The sequence below is a fragment of the Hipposideros armiger genome, unplaced genomic scaffold (genome assembly GCF_001890085.2).
Source record: "Hipposideros armiger isolate ML-2016 unplaced genomic scaffold, ASM189008v1 scaffold_332, whole genome shotgun sequence".
Lineage (NCBI taxonomy): Eukaryota > Metazoa > Chordata > Mammalia > Chiroptera > Hipposideridae > Hipposideros > Hipposideros armiger.
Window position 1 is genome coordinate 1579615 of NW_017731682.1, and position 22545 is coordinate 1602159.

Below are 22545 nucleotides of genomic sequence, written 5' to 3' on the forward strand. Positions count from 1 at the left end.
AGAAGTGTGAGAAAAAGCACTAACACACTGACAGCGGGTCTCCGAGCTCTCAGCACACACTGTGACCACCGAGAGCCCCAGAGCGGGGCTCCTCCTCTCTGGAGGGTTCCTGGCAATCAAGCAGGAGGCCCACCAGGGCCCTAAAAATGTTTGAAGTAGGTGTGGAGCCCTGAGTAATATCTTCTTAAGGCCAATGTGGCTGGAAAAAAAAAAAAAAGCCTAGTGGAAAACTGTCCATCCAAGGCCACAGAAGACCAGGAAATATTTTCTAAAAGGGCTTTGATTGCTCCTGAAAGCACAAGACAGCGTGAGCAGGGCCAGGCCAAGGCGGGGACTGTGTGACGCTCGCCATTGGCTGTGTGAGGTCGGGGCAGACAGGTCCAGAGTCTAGGATTTATTTGCAGCTCTTAATTATTTAGTGGGGAGCTGTATAGAACTTCCCAAATTCGGATAAAGGATAATGACGCCAATGTTTATGAGATGTCTGAATAGAGGAAAACCACATCCATGTTGATGGAGTAATCTGAAGAGTAGAAATTGTGTTAAATGTAGTTTAATTTTATATGTAAAGCCAAATTCTAAAAGGGAAAAAAGATAAGTCAAGCGGGGTAAATTTTCAACACCGAAAATTACAGTTGCCTTATAGTATGACATTAGCATGTTGCAGGAGTTACGAGCATGAGCCCTGGAATCAGAAAGGCCTGGGTTTAAATGCTGGGCTGGGTCACCTTGAGAAAACATTTCAACCATTCTGCGCCTGAGTTTCCTCATCAGTGAAATGAGAATAAAGGCAAGTACTTCATAGGATTGCTCTGAAGGTTACATGAGCTGCTATAAAAAATGGTTAGAAAAAGGTGGGAGCCTCTTCAGCCCCCACAAAAGTAGAAGCTATGATTGTAATGAGATGGGGGTTATAATGATATTTTGTTGCAATAAGGAGGAGGAAATTTAGGTGGTCTCAGCTTGATCGCTAATTGGACCCTGTAACACCTCCAGGCCTCACTTTCCTCTGTCAGAGGCAAATGATCCCTGTGTACCCTATCTGACACGAATGTTGTGGGTCAAAGATGAGTATGAAACAGAAAGGCATAGAAAATGTGATCTATGATTATTATAAAGTATCCTTCTTATGCAATTTATTTCCCCATGCTCGGCAAGCACTGTAATGCAAGAACTTTGAATGATCGGCTAATCATTCTACCTGATGCCAAAAACATGACCTCCAGCTTTGTTTGGATCCTGATTCTAACAAATCAATTGAGAGAGAGTTGAGAGAGAGAGAGAGAGAGAGAGAGAGAGAGAGAGAGAGAGAGAGAGAGAATATCAGGGAAATTTGATATTAAGGAATTATTAATTTTTGCTAGTTGTGATAATCATATATCCGAGGGTTCTTACATGGTTACACATGGAGTCTTTATAGCTGAAATTACCTGATGTTTGGATTTACTTTAAAATCATCTCTGTGGGAGGGGGAACCAGGGATAGGTATAGATAAAAGAAGACTGTCCATATGTTAATAATTGTAGAAGCTGAGCAAGGAGCACATGGGAATTATTTATATTATATCCTCTGCCTTTATGTTTGAAAATTTTCCATAATAAAAGGAAAAACAATACAAAAAAAATCCAAGAGGGGGATCAGTGATTAACTATCCGTGACGGCAGCTGATGGCCAGGTAGACAGTTCTGACGAAGAACAATCAGACATTTCGGATACAAGGAAGATGCACAGTAATGGAGAAAGCTGGAAACGGGACAGCTTGCCACAGACAAAGCCTTGTGAAGCGACCAAGTCTTAATTTCTCCATGCTGCTGTTTCCTTCTCTTTCAAGTGAAGAGGTAAGGCTCAAATGCCTCTTTCAGTCTTAACACGATGAGATTTTTAAGGATTTCAAAATCAAGTACACTACGCCTATTTTCTGAATGGAATATATAAATCTCACTCTCAAGTGAATGAAACCATTTAAAACGTACCAGACATGCTCTCAATTTAAAGAAGCCCTGTGAGAGAGCGTCTGTCTGGCTTAAGCAACAAATCTTTTGGTGGAGTCTGTATCTTCTTCCCCAATTTATATGTGACTTCTGATTCGCTGGTTACAGTAAAAGGTCAATTAACAAAAACAGAGTTTGGAGAAGTTTTCCCAAAGTCCATTTTTATGCACTGAACGTTAACTTGAAAAAAATCCTATATGTTTCAATTCCCTTTTTTTTTTTTTAAGATTTTATTGGGGAATTGGGGGAGGAGACAGCATTGGGGAATTAGGGAAGGGTAACAAACAAGTTGCTGTCCTTTTGTTCTTCAGTCTAGTTGTGAAGGACGTCACTTCACTGGCCCATGTTGGAATTGTGATCATTGCACTCTTCCCGGCTGAGGCAGATCGGTCACCGGCCCCTGGACGGCCACTCACAGTGGCTCTTGGCAGCTCACGCTGGTTGCCAGCCTCTCACACTGGCTGCCAGTCACTCGCGGTAGCTTATGGCAGCCCACTGCAGCTCCACTGCAACCTATGCCATCGCCGGCAACTCACAGTAGTCCAGTTCCAGGTCGAGCTGTTGTTCATCATCTTAGCTGTAGAGGGCACAGGGTCACTGGCCCATGTGGGATCTGATGCGGGGCCCTGCTGCTCAGAGCTGGTGTCCCAAGCCAACTCTTAACCAATGCGCCACTCGGCCAGCCAATATGTTTCAATTCTTGATACAAAGAAATCTCTCAAAGAGGGGAATCTACTCTCCTATCTCAGCAAGCACAGAGAAAGAGACGCAACCTTCTTGGTGATCTGGGTGGGTTCGGGGTTTCTTCTGGCTTGAGGTCACCACTGGGCACCTAGACTTACTGTGCTGGACTGGAGAGGTAGACAGAGGGGGTAGAGGTCGAGTTGAGTCTAGACCAGGTATCGGCAAACTTTTGAAACGGAAGAGCCATCAGGGGTTAGCAAACTGCTGCTCGCAATCCCTGAAGTAAAATTGAAAATGAAAATAAAACAAAAGTATCAGAGTTTCATTTATAAAATTTTTAAAGGTTATTATTCACATAATGGTGGTTATGTAAAAATATATTTATGGCTTTCGAATAATTTTTAAATTATTGTGAGGGACAGGATAGGCTCTTCCAGGGGTCGGCAAACTTTTGAGATGGAACGTACCCAAAGAGCCGCATGTGGCTCGTGAGCCGCAGTTTGCCGACCCCTGGTCTAGACTGACGCCTTGGCATCTTCTGGAACGTACATTATTTTCAACATCAATCCTTGTAAGAGCCAGTTTTATATTGTCCTGCAAGTGAAGGACAGAAAAAGAAGAGCAGTTAGTTAATGAAGTGGTTTTTGTTGTCTGAGTCAATTAATCAAGGTTTATTGAAATGGGTTGTCTCCTTGAACCCCTCATTCCCACCTACTTCTCATGTGTCTCTTTGCTTCTATGAACTGTGTTTACTCATAAAACACCCCTGTGTGGCCTTTTTCTCCAGACCAACCAATTCTCCAACTCTCTGGACAGCAACTGGGTGTCCTACAAATCATTTCAATTCTGACATGTTAGGGGCTCAGTCCCCAAGGCTGCCCTGCCTTGGATGCCAGTCACAAGTCCCATGTTGCCACCTGTACTCCTGAGTGACCAGCTATGAATTTAGGGGCTCTCATGACCCCTCCTCAGGTATGATGATTTGTTAGAGTGGCTCATAGAACTTGGGAACAGTTTACTATCCCTGGTTTATTTTAAAGGATATTATAAAGGACACAGATAAACAGATGAAGAGGCACACAGAGTGAGGTGTGGACAGATCCCGAGCACAGGAGCTTCTGTCTCTGTGAAGTGGGGTGCACCATCCTCCCAGGCATGGCTGCATCATCACTTGCCACTGGTGATTAACTCAATCTCCAGCTCCTCTCCCCTCCGCAGAGGCTGGGGGGTGGGGCTCAAAGTCCCAACCCTTTAATCATGCCATGGTCTTTTTGGTGACCAGCACCCTCCCTGAAGCTACCTAGGGGCCCAGCATTAGAACAAAAGACCCTCCTATCACCCAGGAAATTCCAAGGGGCTTAAGAGCTCTGTGTCAGGAACTAGAGAGAAAAACCAAAACAATGTATTTTTATTATATCACAGCTACCCCAAAGGCTTGGCATAAAATTTGCTAGGACACTGCCTGCAAATCTCACTTCCTCCAAGAAGTACATGATTTTGTCCAGCAAGGATTCAATGTTGTTTACTCCTCTCAAAGGAACCCTCACTGAACATTGAAAAAGCAGACCAAAAATGTCTTTGGACATTCGATAAGCCAGCATTTATTGAACAACTGCTATGTACAGGCACTTGCTAGGAGCTCTAAGAAATGCAGAGGAGGCAGAAGGTCCCTAGCTTCTTCATGTGAGGAGACAACTCCCAAACTTTGATGCCTGGCATTTCAACACTGCGATCAAGTCCCAGCTTCCTCCTTAGCTGCTGAGGACTTAGTCCTCTCTTTCCTTCTCTGTAATATGGGATGATAATAACATCGACTCATGGATCCTTGGGAGGATTAAATGAGATAATCCCAGAACAGCAGTTACAATAGTGCTTGGTACATGGTAAGTACTCAGTAAGTGTTGTCTGAGCATCTGAGAGACGTATTCATGCCAGAAGCTGCTGACACCAAAAGACATATCAGATAGCGGATGGACAAGACATCCAACACCCAAGGCCAAATGAGGAGCAGGATGGGGTTATTGTGGAGAGAGTTCCTAGGACTGACTGGCTGGCTGTCAGAGTGCCTGAGGCTTCTATCACTCAAGTCCCCGCTTTTAGCCTCAGCTTAATGGGGACCCCTGCCCTGAATCAATGTGGACTGGCCTGGACCTCAGAGTACCGAGGCTTTCCGTCCCCTGAACAGAACTGTGAGTTCGACGGGTGTATGGAAAATGATAAGTCAGAAAGGGCTCCACAGAGGAGGCGGCATTGGAGCCAAGGCTTCCGAGATGGATCCGGTTTCAGAAGGTAAGGGGGCAGAGAAAATGAAGAGGTCAGTTTAGGGGTGGCCCATCTCCTCCCGCTAGAGGCACAGGTCCAAGGCCACCTCATCCTGGGTGGACACTGTACACTGTCAGGAATGTGTCGCTCCTTCTCTCTGAAACCCCGTTGCTGCCCAAACAGAAACCTACTTTATCTTGTCTGGCTCTTGGGAGAGCTGCTGCCTACATCCCCTAGTCCACAAAACAGCCCTTCTCAGATCTGAGGGCTGAAGTCGTGCCAGCCCTTCCCTCCGGTTTTCTCCTCTCCCAAGAACCATGTCGGGTTCTTCTCCTAGAAGCCACGACTTGTCGTTGCAAGCTGCCCAGCACGGGGGTGCCAACCCGCGAGGGAGCTTTGAGGCCGTTCCTGGCAAAAGCCCAGGCTTGTGGCTGCCGTCTCATCACCCTCTCTGCCTCCCTCCATCTCCAGAGCTGCAGGAACATGGTCACTGGCACTCCTTCCCAGTTCAGCTCAGACTCTCTTCTCAGTACCCTGGCCATCACAGGAGATTTCAAGTGAAAAATAAGACAAAAACGGATAAATGTCTTCCTATTTTATCAGAAAGTATAAGCAGTAAAAGATAATCCCAGTTCTGCCATTTACCAGCTGGGCGAGGTTGGGCAAATTACATAACCATTCCGTGCCTCAGTTTCCCCCTCTGTTAAACAGGGATAACAGTGGTCCCTTTCATAGTGTTATTGTAAGGACTGAATGAGTTGCTGTCAAAGAAGCATTATAAACAGTGCATTGTGCAGAGTGAGGGTATCACTAATATTATGTTGTTATTGTGGTTAACAGGGCAGGACACTGAATCAGTGGATACAGGAGACACCACTTAACCTCTCTGAGCTTCAGTCTCTCCATCTTCTTAAAATGGAAACAATAATCATACCTACTTCATGCAATTGTTGGAGGACCAGAGATGCTGCTTGCTCCCGGTTTTCTGTTAATGATTCAGCACCATACTTGACATATAGTTAAGTCAGAAAAAGGTTTACATTAGAAAAAAAAAATCTTGAAAGAAAGAAAGAGAAAGAGAGAGGGAGGGAGGGAGGAAGGGGAAGGAAAGGAAAGAGGGAGGAAGTGAAGAAGGATGGGAGACCCCAGCTAGAAAAGCAATGACCAAACTCATTAGACATCTAATGAGACCTCGCAAACGCAAGTGGCTGCAACACTGCATACAGACTACAGCCCCCCACCCCCGAGAGTCACCACATCTGGGGCACCCTCACTTCCCTTCTCCATGCCTAGCCAGGAGTCCTGCACCCCCACAATCACTGAGGTAAACCACAGTTGAATGAACAGCATGTTTCAACATGCCTACCCAACCCCCAGGAAACCAGGAGAGCAAAAAGAATCTCTTAGAATTTTCCTCTCCTTGCTCGGCCCACAGAGTCCCACCATCTGGGAGGCTGGCTGCTGGGGGTGGCACAGTTCGCATGAATATGCCACGTGACTTTGAGTGCAGTGGTCAGGAGACCAGGCTTTGGCTTTTGAAAGATGGTGGCTCAAGACCCTTCTGGTTACTGGCTGTGGGGTTCAGGTACATTTCTTACTCCTTCCTAGCCTCAGTTTCCCCCTTCATGAAGTGGGAATTGTGAAAATCGCCTCACCCTGGAGTTGTGAGCATCGAATGAATTATTTGTAAGATGCTTAGCACAGTGTCTGGTCGATCAAAGTGCTTAATACATTTCGGCCACTATTATCAACTCTGGATTTCTCAAGGCCCTGAAGACAACAGGGTAATGGCTTCAGGAAGTAGTTTTAGGGAAAATCTGGTATCTGATTAATTGATCTGGTTGGGGGTCAGGAGAAGAAGGGTGTGGCCATGCCTGATCCCCTGGAATGCCTCTGCCCAGTGGCCCAGCATCGTGCCCATCCTGCTTTGGGGTCAACATCCCCCTCTGGCTGCAATTGTCATTCACATTCCCATTAACACCCCTCCTTCTGCAGAGATGTGAACGCTCTTGCATTGTTTCTTCCAGCCAATGGCTTTTCTCTGGCCTGTGATTGGTACCCCAGAGATTCCATCGCAATCCAGGCATGCCAGCTATGTCAGCGTGACTCAAGTTGTGTGTGGCTGACATCCACATGGCCCCGTAGAAGGCAGGCTCCAGCAGAAGGTTATTTGGAATGCTGCTGAATGTTTGATGTGTGTCAAGTTATCTTTTTGGGGTTAGGCCATTAAAGTCGCATCTGATGTTTTATGGAACAAACAAGATAAAATGCATGTTGAAATTCATGGGGCATGGAAAGAATTTTTATGGATGTAGACACAGTGGTAGCTAAAAGTAGGTGGGGTTTTCCCCACCTAAAGCTGTGTCGTTTTTCTTCCACATGGTTATTTCACTTGAATTCAAAGCAGAAACAACTCCCCAAAGTGTGGAGACTGCCACAGGAACAGGTTCGGTAAATCCCAGGGCTACTGGATCGACTCTAGAGAACACGGATCCATCCATCTGGCTCGTATCATCTCAGTCAGAGAGCTGTCTGCTTTGTTCTTAAATTCTGTCCCCAACCTTGGTCACATACCCTGAAGGAAAATTCTTTTCCAGGCAGATCTGAATCACTCCTGGGTGCTTTATACTCCATGGCCCGGGATCCCTATCCCCAGTTCCCCGAGGTGACCGATGCTCTAGATACCCCAGCCACACCAGCCAGCTCCTGGGCCTCTGAGCATACTGTGCACTCCCTAGTTTGGTTCCTGGGCTTTGTCGCCTTTGCCGAGAGCATCCTTCCTTTCCATCTCAGTCGCTATTCATCCAACCAAATGGTCCGAGTCCAACCAAATAACAGGCACATTGATTGCCAGGCCATGCAGTGCCACATTCTCCATGCAGACTCGTAGTCACCCACTCAGCTGAACCCCTCAGTCTCCCTCTTCCCGCACTCCCACAATATTGAGGTGACCCTACCTGCCCCTCTCCCATATTAAAGTGAAAGCTATGTGTGTCTGTGTCTGTTCCCTAGACTATAAGATATAAGGGACCTCAAGATGTTCATTTTCTATCTTGGACCTTTTTATAGACTCAAGACCTTAATATTTTTCTCCTATGGGCACTCAAATGCACAAAGAAGCAAAGCACAATGATTCTTGATGGAGCATTATTTATAAAAGCAAAATATTGGTAAGGTAGGGCACCAATTAGTCAATTGCCTATTAATCATCGGAAGTGGTTAAATCATGATGCATTCTTACTATTGAAAAACATTCTGCACTTACAATGAATGAAATAGATCTATAGGTACTGGCACAGAAAGACTCCATGAGGTTATTGTTAACTGAAAAAAAACAAATTACAGAACAGTATGTTTGTCATGATCCTTTACAGGTTTTTAAACTCCTTTTAAAATAAAACAAAACCCAAAGTAGAGTGGTGGGTTATCTGAAAATGTTGGGAAAGTGAGAAATCATTTTAAAAAAATCATACATACTTTAAATGTTTCTTTGAAGTTAACATACATTTACTTACCCATTTCTTGATGTCAGTCCAAAGCTTATTTTTTAGCATGGGTCTGATGATTCGAGTGCTAAATCATCTTTTACATATAAGCCACACCCATAAGGCATTGTTTAACAGTTTAGTTTTAATTTCTGAAAACTGGAATGAGAACTTAAAAAGACAGGGATATAATACTTTGAGCTCAGGATTCTAGATTATGATATATAGAAGCTGTGTGGCCTATACAACTTCAATAACCCCTCTAAGCATCAGTTCCTCATCTGTAACACAGGGCCTAGTTATAGCAGCCATATGTAACTGAGAGGGGAAAAGACGATTGTGTCTGTACAATGCCCAGTGCTCAATAAGGCTTATAGCTAATCTATGGAGTCTTTTCCTTCCTATTATTATAGCACAGTAAGAAGATGAAGAAGCAGCAGCAGAGGACCAACTACCTGGCACTCTGGCCACCTTCTCTTCCTTCCTCAGAGATGCTCAAGTCCATGATCCCAGGGGAAATGAGTACCACGGCCTGATGTGCAGGTGAATGAGAACCTGCTGTGTGACAGGCCTGGACTGAGTGGCATGGCAACATAGAACTCAGTGAGTTAGCTTCTGTTCCAAAGGAACATTACAATCTAATGACAAAGGGTTGAACATACATGGGAAAGTAATAATAATAAGAGTATCGATTATGATGTTTTCAGTTGCAAATGAAGAAAAAAAACCCAACAAAGTAGTTCACATACTACATGTTTTCATTGACTCAAGCGATGGAAAATTCCAGAAGTCAAGGGGACCTTTAGGAGATACTTGATCAGCCCTCTGGTTCTAGCTCTCTTTGATTTTCTCAGCTCTGCCTTACTGCATCTGTCAGCTTTGTACTCAGTCTGGCTTTCTGCTAGTAAAAAACAAAACAAAAAAACCCACAATGGCTCTAGTAATTCCAGGCTTCACATCTGAGACTACATCGTCAAACTGCAGCCCCAAAGTCACTCTAAATTAGTCAAATTCATGTAACTATCTATAACTCAATCAGTCTGGCAAGAGGAATGGAATTATGTTGATCAGGTTGGGCCAGTCAGGCTTCCCCTAGATCTGGAAATGGAGTCAATTTATTGAGTGCTTGTTTCACCTGTCAGGCATTGTGCTACTTGCTTTTACACATTTATCCTCACGAAAACCCTACGAGGCAAGGGCTACTAGCAGCTCTAGTTTGTAGTTGAGGAAACTGAGGCCCAGAGAGGTTAAGTAATCTTCCCAAGGTTACACAGCTAATAAGTATTAGAGTCAGATCCATATTTTGGCCCTCTGACTCCAGATCCCACATTTATAACCACTACACCATAGTCTCCCAAGGGATCAGTGCCAAGGAGGTGCCTGATGTGAACTGCAGATGACACTTGCTAGGTAAATTGAGAGGGAAGAGAACTTAGCCAGGCTGAGGTGATGATGGAAAAGGCAGGGCTTGTGGTAGGTCTTAAGTAGGTATGTGAAAATTAGATCAAGTGAACTGTCAGGCACAGGAATCACGTTACAAAGGAAATAACAAAGGCATTGGGGTCAGATAGCTAGTTAGGTATAAGCTGAGTGACCTTTTCCAAATTATGAGTATTTGATTTCTCTGAGCCCACGGGTGAAATAAGGAGCCATCGGAGTGAATCAAAGGCCCATGGGGAGACTCTAAAGAGAGAATAAAGCAGAGAAGATACTCCTGGAAACCCTGAAAGGGACCAGTAAGAGTCAAGCCAAATCCTATAAAAATGGAAAGTCTTTTGGGAGGGTAGAGAGTGGGAAGCCACAACCCATGGCCTCACTATAGTGACAAGTCTAGAGCAATTCTACAGCAACCTTGCCACTGCCTGCTAAGAAATAGGAAAGAGAGGGACAAGGATGAAGTCTCAGGAGATATACGCATATCCTCATAAAGACAGCTCCTTACAATCACCCAATTCTAGAGCTGGATGGGACAGTGGACGACATGTAGTACAACCTGCTTATTTCACAGGTGAGAAAGGACACATCTGATATAGACACATTTGACACATTATGTATAGAGGCTTGTAGGTAAAGTGCCTAGCACAGTGCATGGAAAACGGTAGGTGCTTGATAGTACTTATTTTTCTAAGTGACTTATCCAAGGTCTCAGAAGTTGGTTAGTGACCAAAAAACATGAGAATTCGTTTATTTTAATGCCCAATGTAGCCCTTTCTTCCTTGTAGCTTTTTTCTTTTATGGCAAATTCAAAATACTCACTGAAAGGAGGAAGGAAGAAAGAATTATTTAGCATCTCTCTCACCCAAAGTCAGCACCCTCCTTAGTTACCCAAAGTAAGGGAAACTATGATAGAAGAAAAATGTTGGAATAAACACTAGACAAGGCATTCGGAAACCAAGATTATGGATGTTGGTCTGCCATTAACCAGCTCAATCATCTAACCAGTGTGGAGGCCAGCTTACTCATTTATACAATTAGAGATCTGGAAAAACAATCTCAGTTTTCTTTCCAACTCTGAAATTCTATGAAAGTAGCTTCTGCTCTTAACACCACAGTAGCTTTCTTTATAAGAGAACATAATTGAATTCTAGGAAAAATTTTATAGGGCAAAGATCACATAAAAAAATTGAAATTGAGAATAGATATGAGAGTTGACTTCAAATATTTAAAAAACTTTCTATTCACACAGCAGTTAGACTTATATTGTGTAAGGCTCTACAAAGCAGAAAGAAGATCAAGATATAAAAGTCACAGAAGCAGGTTTCTGCTCAGTACAAAACAGATTTTTTTTTCATGTATTTTGGGGGCTCTCTTATTAGGTGTCTATACATTTATAACTGTTAGGTCTTCCAGATGAATTGACCCCCTTGTCATTATAAAGTGTTCTCTTTCACCCTACTAACAATTTTTGTCTTAAAGTCTATTTTGTCTGGTATTAGTATAGACACTTCAGCTCTCTTTTGATTAGTGTTTGCATGATATATATTTTCCATCTTTTTACTTTCAACTTATTAGTGTCTTTGAATCTAAAGTTTGTCTTTTGGGGCCGGCCGAGTGGTGCGTTAGTTAAGACCTAGCTTGGGACGCCAGAGGGCCCCGGTTCGGATCCCACATATGAGGGCCAGTGACACTGTCCTCCACAGCTAAGATGCTGAACAACAGCTCAACCTGGAGCTGGGCTGCAGTGAGTCGCTGGCGACGACGTAGGCTGCAGGGGAGCTGCAGTGGGCTGCCGTAAGCTACTGTGAGTGGCCAGCAGCCAGCGTGAGCTGCCAACAGCCGCTGTGAGCGGCCATCCAATGGCCCGCAAGTGACTGCCTCAGCCGGGAAGAGCACAATGATAATACCAACACGGGGCAGTGAAGCAACGTCCTCCACAACTAGACTGAAGAACAAAAGGATAGCAATTTGTCTGTTTCCCTTCCCCGATTCCCCAACGCTGTTCCCCTCCCCCCAACTCCCCAATAAAATCTTTAAAAAAATTAAAAAATTTAAAAAAAAAGTTTGTCTTTTGTAGACAGATATAGTTGAATCATGTTTTTAAAATCTATTCTGCCAATCACTTCCCTCTGATTGGAGTGTTTAGTCCATTTGTATTTAATATGTTACTGATAAGATAGGATTTACATCTGCCATTTTGCTATTTGTTTTTTATATGTATTATGTCTTTTTAGTTTTTCTTTTTTCCATCAATATCTGCTTTTGTGTTAAATAGTATTATCTAGTGGGCCATTTAAATTCTCTTGTTATTTCATTTCCTTTTTTTAAAAAATATAATTTTCTTAGTGGGTGTCCTGTGAATTACAATTAACATCTTACCTTAAAACAATCTAGTTTGGATTAATACCAACTTAACTTTAATAATATACAAAATTTTTACCGCACTGTTTCCCTCACTCCTTTGTGCTATTATTGTCATACAAATTACATCTTTATACATTATAAGCTTATCAACCCAGTTTTATAAGTATTGATTTATGTAGTTGGCTTTTTTTTTTAAAGATTTTTATTGGGGAATTGGGGGATGGGAACAGCGCTGGGGAATTGGGGAAAGGGGAACAGACAAGTTGCAGTCCTTTTGTTCTTCAGTCTAGTTGTGGAGGATGTTGTTTCACTGGCCTAAATTGGCACCATCATTGCGCTCTTCCCGGGTGAGGCAGATCAGTCGCCGGCTTCTGGACGGCCGCTCACAGCAGCTGCTGGCCGCTCACGCTGGCTGCTGGCTACACACGGTAGCCCATGGCAACCCACTGCAGCAGGGGCTGCAGCCTACGCTGTTGCCGGTGACTCACGGCAGTCCAGCTCCAGGTTGAGCTGTTGTTCAGCATCTTAGCTATAGAGGGCAGTGTCACTGGCCCTCATATGTGGGATCCAAACCGGGGCCCTGTGGCGTCCCAAGCCAGCTCTTAACCAACGCACCACTCGGCCGGCCCTGTAGTTGGCTTTTAAGTTAGATTGAAGAAAATTGTCACCACCCCCCGACACACACACACTACATCTATATTGTCTTTATATTTACCTATGTAGTTACGTTTATCAGTGCTTTTTATTTATTTGTGTGGATTTAAGTTATGGTCTAGGGTCCTTTCACGTAAACCACAAGAGCTGCCTTTAGTGTTTCTTACAGAGGAGGTCTGCTAGCAACAAGCACTCTCAGTTTTTGTTTATCTGAAAATGTCTTAATGGCTCCTTAATTTTTGAAGGATAATTTTGGCATAGAGAATTCTTAGTATATAGATAATTTTGGATAATATAGAATTCTTGGTTGACAGGCTTTTTCTTTCAGCACTTTCAACATTACCTTCTGGTCTCCAAGGTTTCTGATGGGAAGTCAGCTGTTAAACCTACTGAAGAACCATTGTATATGATGAGTTGCTTTTCTTCCTGCTGTTCTCAAGATTATCTTTGTCTTTTGAAAGTTTGACTCTGGTGTGTGTAAGTGTGATTGTCCCTGAGTTTATTCTATTAGAGTTTGTTGAGCTTCCTGAATGAGTAGATTAATGTTCGAAAATAAATTTGGGGAGTTTTCAGCCATCTTTTCTCCAGATATTCTTTTTGCCTCTTGTTCTCTCTCCTCTCCTTCTGGGATTCCCATCATATGTATGTTGGTATGCTTGATGGTGTCCCAAGGTCTCTGAGACTGCTCATTTTTCTTCATCCTTTTTTCTTTCTGTTTCTCAGACTGGAAAATCTCAATTGGCGTATCTTCAAGTTAGCTGATTCTTTCTTCTGCTAGTTTAAATCTTCTATTGAGACCCCTAGTGAATTTTTCATTTTTCTACTCCAGAATTTACACTTGGTTCTTTTAAATAATTAGCCCCTTTTTTGATATTCCCTATTTCTCACACTTTAATTCTTTAGAGATGGTTTCCTTTAGTGCTTTGAACATCTTTATATTTCAAATAACTGATTTAAAGTCTTCATCTAGTAATTGCAATATCTAGGCTGCCTCAGGGATGGTTTCTGTTGATTTCTTTTACCCCTGTATATAGGCCATACTTTTCCTGGTTCTCTATGTGTCTCATAATGTGTTTTATTTTATTTTATTTTTTTTTCATAATGTTTTATTGAAGGCTGTACATCTTAAATAATATAAGGCACTATCTCTGCAAATCAGATCCTCCCACACTTTGCCAGGTTTATGGTTGTTTGTTAGTGATTTTCCTGTACTGATTCCATAAAGTTTGTATTCCTGCTCATGTGCAACCACTGAAGTCCCTGTGAAGTTTGTTTCATGGTCAGCTAATGATTAGACAGAGATTTCCTTAAATGCCTTCAACCAATACATCTCTTAGCCTTTGCCGAGGGACTCTAGGTGTGTGTGCATGCCTTCAGCAGTCTGGAGTGCAGTTTACAACTCTGCCTTAACTATCACTTTCTTTTTCGACAGATACTCAAGGTCAGTTCATAGTGAGTAATTAGGGCTTTATCTGTCTTTTCTGGGTACATGCACATGCATACGGCCTTCTAGACTCCCAAGAATACGTGGGTGCTTTTCAAAGTCCTTATGGACAGAACAGTTCCCAATGTTTCATTTTAATTTTTTTAGACAGCCTTTTGTTCACCCCAATGGTGTTGCCATCTCATGTAGCTTAAATGTTAAACAATTGCTGCTGATTGTTTTGGACAAACATGCTGGGGATAGGGATATTCTCAGAGAGCAAGCTATGAATCAGGTCAAATAATAACCAGCCCTGAGAATGAAGCTTTTCCAGATAACTGTTAGATAAGTCAGATAAGGACATTTCTCCATCTTTAAAAAGGCCTAGAAGTTTGGAAAGGTGATGTGACAAAAGGAAAACCTACTTGGAGAGGCAAGTCATAGGCAGTGGTAGTCTGGTAAAAAGCAAGTCCAATAATCCAAAGTAGGGAAAATCATTAAAACAGAAATGAGCAATAACAAGTATCTAAGGCTATTCAGGGGACAGAATGTATTTGTGAAATAGAATATAATATTGATAGAAGAAACAGGAATAATGTGCAAATTGTAAAAATATAGTATAAATGAAAAGAATCCATGCCAAGTCTTAACTTCTTTAGTTTCAGGAGTGAGGGGTACTGCTTTCGTCCCAGCACTGCCACTGGCAGGCTGTGTGTGATTGTGAACTATTGTCCCTTAGTTTTCTAAGGAAGAATTGGAGTTCATGTCCCAAATTTTAATTATTTGCATACAACCTTCCTGATTTTTAAAAACCACATCTATATATTACTTCTTCAACTTAAGTTAAAAAATTAATTCCTTTTTAAAACTTAAATGTCATTATAATATTTGTAAAATTATGTTAAATATGTTACTTTTCTTTCTAATATTCATTAAAATAAACCCCCTACCATTAAAATACAAAATACTCCTCCATGAGCCAACTACCTCACTTTGGCAAACAATGGAGTCAATGTGTAAGGTTTCTTCCACTTCTGGGATTGTGTGGATGGGTTTTCCCCTGTTCCTTCTACTCAGATGGCCTCTTAGTACATGTCTCTCTGAGGACAAGGTAATCTGGGGTTTAGAAAGGACTGGTAGAGATTAAACCAGCAGACAGGCACTGAGTAACTGCCCCATGGTGGCAGTAAAGAGTGGGTAGGGACATCCCAGAACTGAGATGTGGTACAGACATGTTGATACTTTCATAGACTGTCTGAAATACATTAATAATTCCATGAACTCCTAGAGTTGAGCTTATTCTAAGAGGACAGAATAAAGTTTAACAATAATAACACAACCCACCTAGCTTTCTCTCAGTGCTTACTGTATGCTAGGGCACTGTGCTAAGCACACAGCAAACATTTACTCCTTACAACCACTCTGCTAGGTAGGTATCATTCCCATCATACAGATGAGGAAACCATGGCTTCAGAGAAAAGAAATGACTCATCGGTCCCCTCATACCATCCCTAATGAGTTACCATGATCCTTTACTTTATCTCTGAAGGGAACTCTTGCCATGTTGGGATGGACTGCAGAGGAAACTCATTGTGAGCAGAAATAAGCCTCCTTCTAAAGTTTTATCAGAGACACTAGTTTTGTTTCTTGAGGTCCCAGAACACAAATAAGGTAAGATCATCCATAGTTTAATTCACCCAATTTATAGATGAGAAAATGGAGTGCAATTTTGGGTTTTATTAATAAAAGCAGCCTCGAGAAGATAGGAACCATTTTCTCTTCCCTGTCTAGGCTAGTGCTTCCTCAGTGGTACTGAGGGTGCTTGCTCTAGAAAACGGGGCAAAGGGAGGTAAATGGTGGTCCATGGGCCTGCTGTGTTTTGCTGTAACCACCTTGATTGTCTGCAGGTTTTGAAGTTGTTCCAAGTTGCTTTTTCATTAGCTACATTAAGAATACCACACTTTAACGATGGATACCATGCTTTAAGATTGATATCTGTGAACTGGTCAGGATCCAGAGGTGGCTAGCCTTCTAGTGAGGGGCTAGTGTCCAACTGAGGAGCCAAATAGCCTGGGGGAGAATGGAGGAGGGGACGGCATCCTCAAATCTCTGACCAACTATCACATAAATGAGCGAGACGGCTAATTCTCCTTTTTCAGCAGGCAGAAACAACATTGGTGGGCACAAATTGCCAGGAAGCAGGAAGTTTGGGACCCCTAACTGAGTGACCTTCATTACGTTATCTAACCTATGTATCCTTCAGGATCCTAACAGCACATGGCTCTTGGGAAGATACTCTAAGGCAGCGGTTCTCAACCTATGGGTCGCGACCCCTTTGGGGGTCGAATGACCCTTTCACAGGGGTCACCGGGTACTCCTATGTGGGTGTATCTGCATGTGGGCCTGGAGACGGATAGAGGAGTGGTGTCTCGGTTCCTAAGACCATCGAAAATATGTGTTTTCCGACGGTCTTAGGCGACCCCTGTGAAAGGTTGAGAACCGCTGCTCTAAGGCAAAGGACCTGGCTCAAGGCCCAACAACAGTCAGTAGACACCAGTGTTGCTAAGTTTAGATGCTGATAAAGCATCTAGTTCAACCTAAGAAAGCAACATATAAACAGAATTGATAGACAATGGGGTTACTGTAGAGTTCCTTATCAGTAGAAATGCTTGAGCAAAGGCATCCTCTTTATCTGTCAGGGATGCTCTAAAGGGGTTCCTCCATGATAGATGAGGGTATGGGCTTGGAGACCCATGGGGTTCCCTTACAACCCTAAAGTGTTGTATTCTCATACAAGTCTTGCCCCATGTTACACAGCTTGTGGCATATCAGGGATTAGAATCCACCTCCTCCAATCCTAAATGCTCTATGACAACCATACACCACACATTTAAAACAATTATATGGAACATTGTCCAGAGCCCATCCCAAATGTAATTGCTTATTAATCACTACAATTTTCTACACTTTAAGAAGGAAACATGTTTACAAACACATATATTTGTAAAGTACATAATTTATATCTAAGTGGATTTTATTGGCGTACAAAGAACCCTGATGCATGAAGTTTCTCACATGTTCAAAGAAATGAAAAGTGAGAAAGAAAAGTGAGGCACAGCGGAAAGCTTTACTTGCTGGTTCCTAGTTACTAGAACATGCTAGAAAGCAAGCAGGGATGTCTTGTCTAGAGGAGCAAGTCTGGAAAATGTGTTTTCCTCCATTTTCACCAAAGGAGCCACCTGATGTCCCATGAGTTCCAGGTAGCTCAGGATGAGCCTCTTTCATAGAGTCCCACAGTGGCTCTGAGCTGTCACTTAGTCACCTAAAGGAGGGTCTGCAAATTAGGGTCCATTCAAAACTATATGTCTATATGTGCTCCAATGGGGTCTGTGTTTGAATTGTAGGAAGAAACGTTAGATTAGTTTAATTTATGAGCTGGGATTGCCTGAAGCACCCTGGAACAGTGCTATAGCCTATACAGTTTTACATTCCATATATTTTTGAAGCTGTCATCCTATTCTATTGATTTAGGATAAGGAAAACAGCATCCTCCATCAGCTGAGAACATACATCAAGTGCCCACCTATACAGGAACTGGATTTAAGTGGTTCCAACCCATGATGAATTAATCTCTCTCAGACACCTAAAGTGAGAATATACCTAAATCCACAATTTAAGAATCATTACGTAAAACATAAAATATATAAAAGATGCGATTCTTATTTTTTTGATGATGATGATGATAATAATAATAATAAAGCTATTGGAACTTTAGAAATCTAGAGCTGAAATGCAATTTAATCATTTACTACAGCTAGCTAATTGTGTAGATGGGGAACTTCAGAAATGGGAACATTTAAGCAATCCCCTAGCCACTAGTTGGTGGCACAGTAGGTACCAGAATGTGAGTATTCTAACCTCTAATCTGGTGTCATTTCAACAACGTGATGCCAATGACAAGGACAATATTTTCTGCATCTGTTTAGGAGACATGCATGTTAATAATCAGGTATATTCTGCTCTGTTGATGTTTGGGTGACCCAGGACAAGTAAACAAGCTACTCTGACGTCAGCTTCCCTAACCAAAGGAGTGAAATACCAATCAATACCCTGTCAGATTCAGGGTGGGTTCAGTCACAGAAGAAACAGATGCTCTGGGAAATACAGCTCCTCAAAGAAAGGAATGCTCTCAGAATGATGGACCAAGAAAGCTACTCTATCTTTGGCTACTTTAAAAGGACTGATAACTAAACCCCAAACATGTGTCCCAGACATCCAATCAACTAGTAGTTCCAATAGATGATAAATAAGTTAAGAACATAATTTAAGAACATAATAAAAAAATACTATGCAATCCAAGTGATTACTTGATTAGATTGAGTTTTAAAGAGAAGATAAATTTCCCAGTCCCTGGTTTAGAGTACGTTATATAAGATGGATAAAACATGGCATCTCGTTCTTTGGTTTTATTATGTTTTGAAAGCATTCGATTATCGGATATCAATTCTTTCCCATTCTTAATCACTACACAATGTGCTGCTCTGACAGGGACTGTATCACTCAATTCTTTTTCCTTCCTGCATGCCTTTCAAAACAAATTCATTGAGTAGATAATTACTTGCCCACTACATCCCCAATGCCTAGCACACTGTTTGGCACATGATAAGGGCTCAGTTTTTATCAAATCAATGAATGAATAAATCACAAAAGCGAAAGTTATTACCAAAGCACACAAATCTCAGTGTATTTGACTCTTCCATTAAAACCATTTACATTCTACCTTACAAATCTGAAGCGTGCCCCAAGCATGCTCTGATGTATCTGTGCAGAGACCTGTGATGTTATCAGTTTAACACATACGCGATTGCTCAGCATGAATAACCTTGATGAATACTATATAGAATTTCAATCGCAGACTCCCAGACACAAAAGACGTATTCTATGACTCGCCAAAATGTCTTGAGGTTCTACAGGCTATTGCCCTGTTTCCAAACAAGACTGCATCTAATCTATGATAGAGAACAAGGCTTTCCTAGATCTGAACAATTTCCACTCAGCGAAACTTACAGGTAGCTTAGGTAAAGTCTTAAGTGTCTAAATGGAACGTCAGACTGATTTCTTGAAGTTAGTATGGTTTTCATCCCAAGTGTAGTAAATTTCACTGGAGTTTCATTACCGACTTACTAAAATCATTTGCTAGATGACATAAAATTGTTGGTAATTACACTACAAAGGGTAATTATATGAACTTTTCTTGTACAAAGGCAAGCAAATTTAAGTCTTATTTAATATTCTGTTAGGGAAATTTTACATTACATATGCCATTTTATTTAAAAAGAAACATTAGAAGAATATATACTCAGAAGTAGGGGGTAGGAAAACTTGCTATTTACCAGTTAATTGGAATCACAAAACAGAGATCTCATGTGCTGCTACTTGATACAACTAAATTTCCTGAGTTTAAATGATTTCAGGAGGACCCACACACAAAACGGCCTGCACACATCTCGTCCATGATCTAGACTCCCCTCTCTCAAAATAAGTTTTAAAATAATGTTTCACGATCCTGAAAGAATTGGTGTTCGATGCCAGATGTAAGACATTTCATCTGAAACCTTATGTAAACTCGCTCAGAACATCTTCCCTGACACCAGGAGAGAGTTCTGGTCCTAAATTTACATTTGCCCAATGGACTGACTAGCTGCTTTCAAAAACCGAAACATATGTGGGCATGATGAGGGGAAAGAATTTGAAAGTTAGGCAAAGGAATTTTCTTATTCCTCTTTAATCCTGTTTTTTGGTTTGGTTTTTTTTTTACCCCTAAGCAATAGGTACACTAAATTTTGGTGACTTTTTATTTTCAAAAGAGCCAAACTGAGTGCTTTTGATGTTATTTCCTGGGACAAAAACCTAACTTTAGTGTCCATAATTTTTTTTTTACCATTTGATAATGATTTTTAAAGAAAAATAAAGTGAAGGCTCACACACACACATTCACTGAAAGAAGGAGACAGAGGAATGATCATCATCATTACTAAATAGGCTTGAAGATCTTACCTCTGTACATCACAAAGAAAGAATTATTTGGCTTATGCCTGATGAGACCACAATGAAAGTGTTATTTGAGATGGCTAACAGCAGAAATAAATTAGAATTTTTTTGCTCTAATTTCACCTTCCACACAAACCCCTCTGCTCTGGATTTGTGCTTTTCTAAGTTGTTTACATAATGCATAGGCACATACTTTATTTCAAGTGCATGTTAGGAGCAGATGCCCTTACTTCAAGCTGAACAAAGAAGAAATGCATTCTTCCTAAGAGTCTAAATGTAACCTCGCTTGGGTAGTCTAGCATACATACACAAAATGCTTGCTTTCAGATCAATCCCCAAACAGAAATAACGTACCCCTCCAGAGGTGCACATTTTGAAGATGATAAAAATTTTAAAACAACCTGTTTCACATTTCAAAACTCATTCCTCTTAATGCCAACAAAAGACCACCAAGAAAATAATTTTAGAAAAATTTTCAATTTGACTCCTAATGTTTGCCACTAGGGAAAAAAAAAAGCCTCAACAAGAAAACTATTTCTTCGGGTTTTATTAATTAGTTTTTTAAAGTTTGGAGACTATGAATTCAGCATATTGTAGAATGATGTTATAAACTGTGCTAACAGATGCTGGCAATCCTTGAAAAATAAAATATGAAATGAGAAATATTAGAAATATTTTTTGTTTCAATTTGCTTGTAACTAATACACAGCTGAATAAAATCAAAAGAATGTTCAATCATACATAGAAAGTGAACATTTTTAAGGGAAATTAATGTTTCAACTTTGACAAAATTAAAGTGTTTAGAAAAATAAAAATGACTATTGCTCAGAAAAAATTCTTGACATTTTATTAAGATTTTAGATCTACAAAGTGCTTAAACTTAACTTCCTATAACTTAAATGTCTGAAATTAAGCAGGAGCAAAATTTAAAGAACATTTGTTTTTTTGGTTCTTAAAATACATACTTCCTTTGGCTCTTTCCCACCCCTTTTTTTCCCAATAATTTATCCTATTTTTCTACCTTTGTACACATAAACCAAGTGTCCATCAAATCAGGCACCAAAGAGCAAGCACTCTTAAATACAGTTCACTCAGGCTGTGCATCCACAGCAAGTACTGACATTTTATTGACCAAAAAAAGTCACTTGGGTCAGGTTAGCAACCATTAAACGAAAAATAAATAAATAATAAGTTAAAAATGGAGGGACCATGTTAAAACGAAGGAAGAAAGTACTGCTCATAAGCAAACTCTGTGACTTTAAAAAAAGAAACATTTCCACACTTGATATCTGATTCAAACAGCAAGCTTCTCCTTTACATTTGAAACAAATAATTCCACCTCAAATCCACATTTTCAAAGAAACCCCTAGCTTTCTGCATCTGATTCCTGCAACAGTTCCTTAATTTCACTGAGGCAAAAAGCCAGTTCACATTTACTATTTTTCTCCCAACATTTCCCACTGAAGCTTCTTGTAAATTTCAGCATAATCTCAGAATTGTCACTGTGGGTTTAGAAATGACATATTTCGCATATCACCTCCCAGATTGAAAGATTAAAAAAGACTGCGCAAATTTAGGGGAAGTGAAGGTGCGTGGGCTCACTTTGAAGTCGCAGTTTTCAGCCCTTGCAGTCTAGAAGGTTCTCCCTGAGTACGGACACCACATGGATATCCAGCGAGTGGAAGGGGTGTCGCCCTGCCCTTTTCTTGCCCATCTATTTGTGGAACTCTTTCGACAAGCCTATTTCTACACGAATTTGCTCCTAACACAGCCAAGCTAGTCCAATTTTGCTCACATCCATCCTCGGAAGATAGCTCTTCCATTAATTATCACAGTATCAACCAACGTAGTTGGTATTTAAATAGAGAATGGGGCGGGGAGCAGAGAGGAAGAGGTCGCGCGTGCAACACTCCTGGTGTAAAAGTAAATGCAAAACTCACGACCCAAAGAACAGAAAAAGACATTCACGTCTCCCTCCCTGGAGAGAGGGTAAAAAGCTAAGTGACACCGCGTCGTGACCAGCAATCGCGATATTCAGGGTGAGGTAGCTATCAAGCGGAACTGGACCACAACCCAAAGAAATAAGCCTTTTCCGGAGTCAAGAGCTGCTCCCGATTTCAAAGTAAAAAATAAAATAAAATAAAATAAACTCTTTGCGGGGGTGGAAGATGGCGGGGCCAGGAAGGTCGGGGTG

General features: G+C 41.5%; 1 long non-coding RNA gene across 1 annotated transcript in view; it reads right to left on the reverse strand.

Moving 5' to 3' along the window:
- Positions 1-2603: 2603 nt before the first annotated feature.
- The window catches only part of LOC109392489 (uncharacterized), a 26126-nt gene continuing 6184 nt past the window's right edge, over positions 2604-22545 (reverse strand). The window contains exons 2-3 of the long non-coding RNA XR_002126059.1: positions 3143-3269; positions 2604-2952 (exon numbers count right to left, since the gene is read on the reverse strand). This is a non-coding gene — a long non-coding RNA (uncharacterized LOC109392489). The remainder of the gene's footprint in view (positions 2953-3142; positions 3270-22545) is intronic.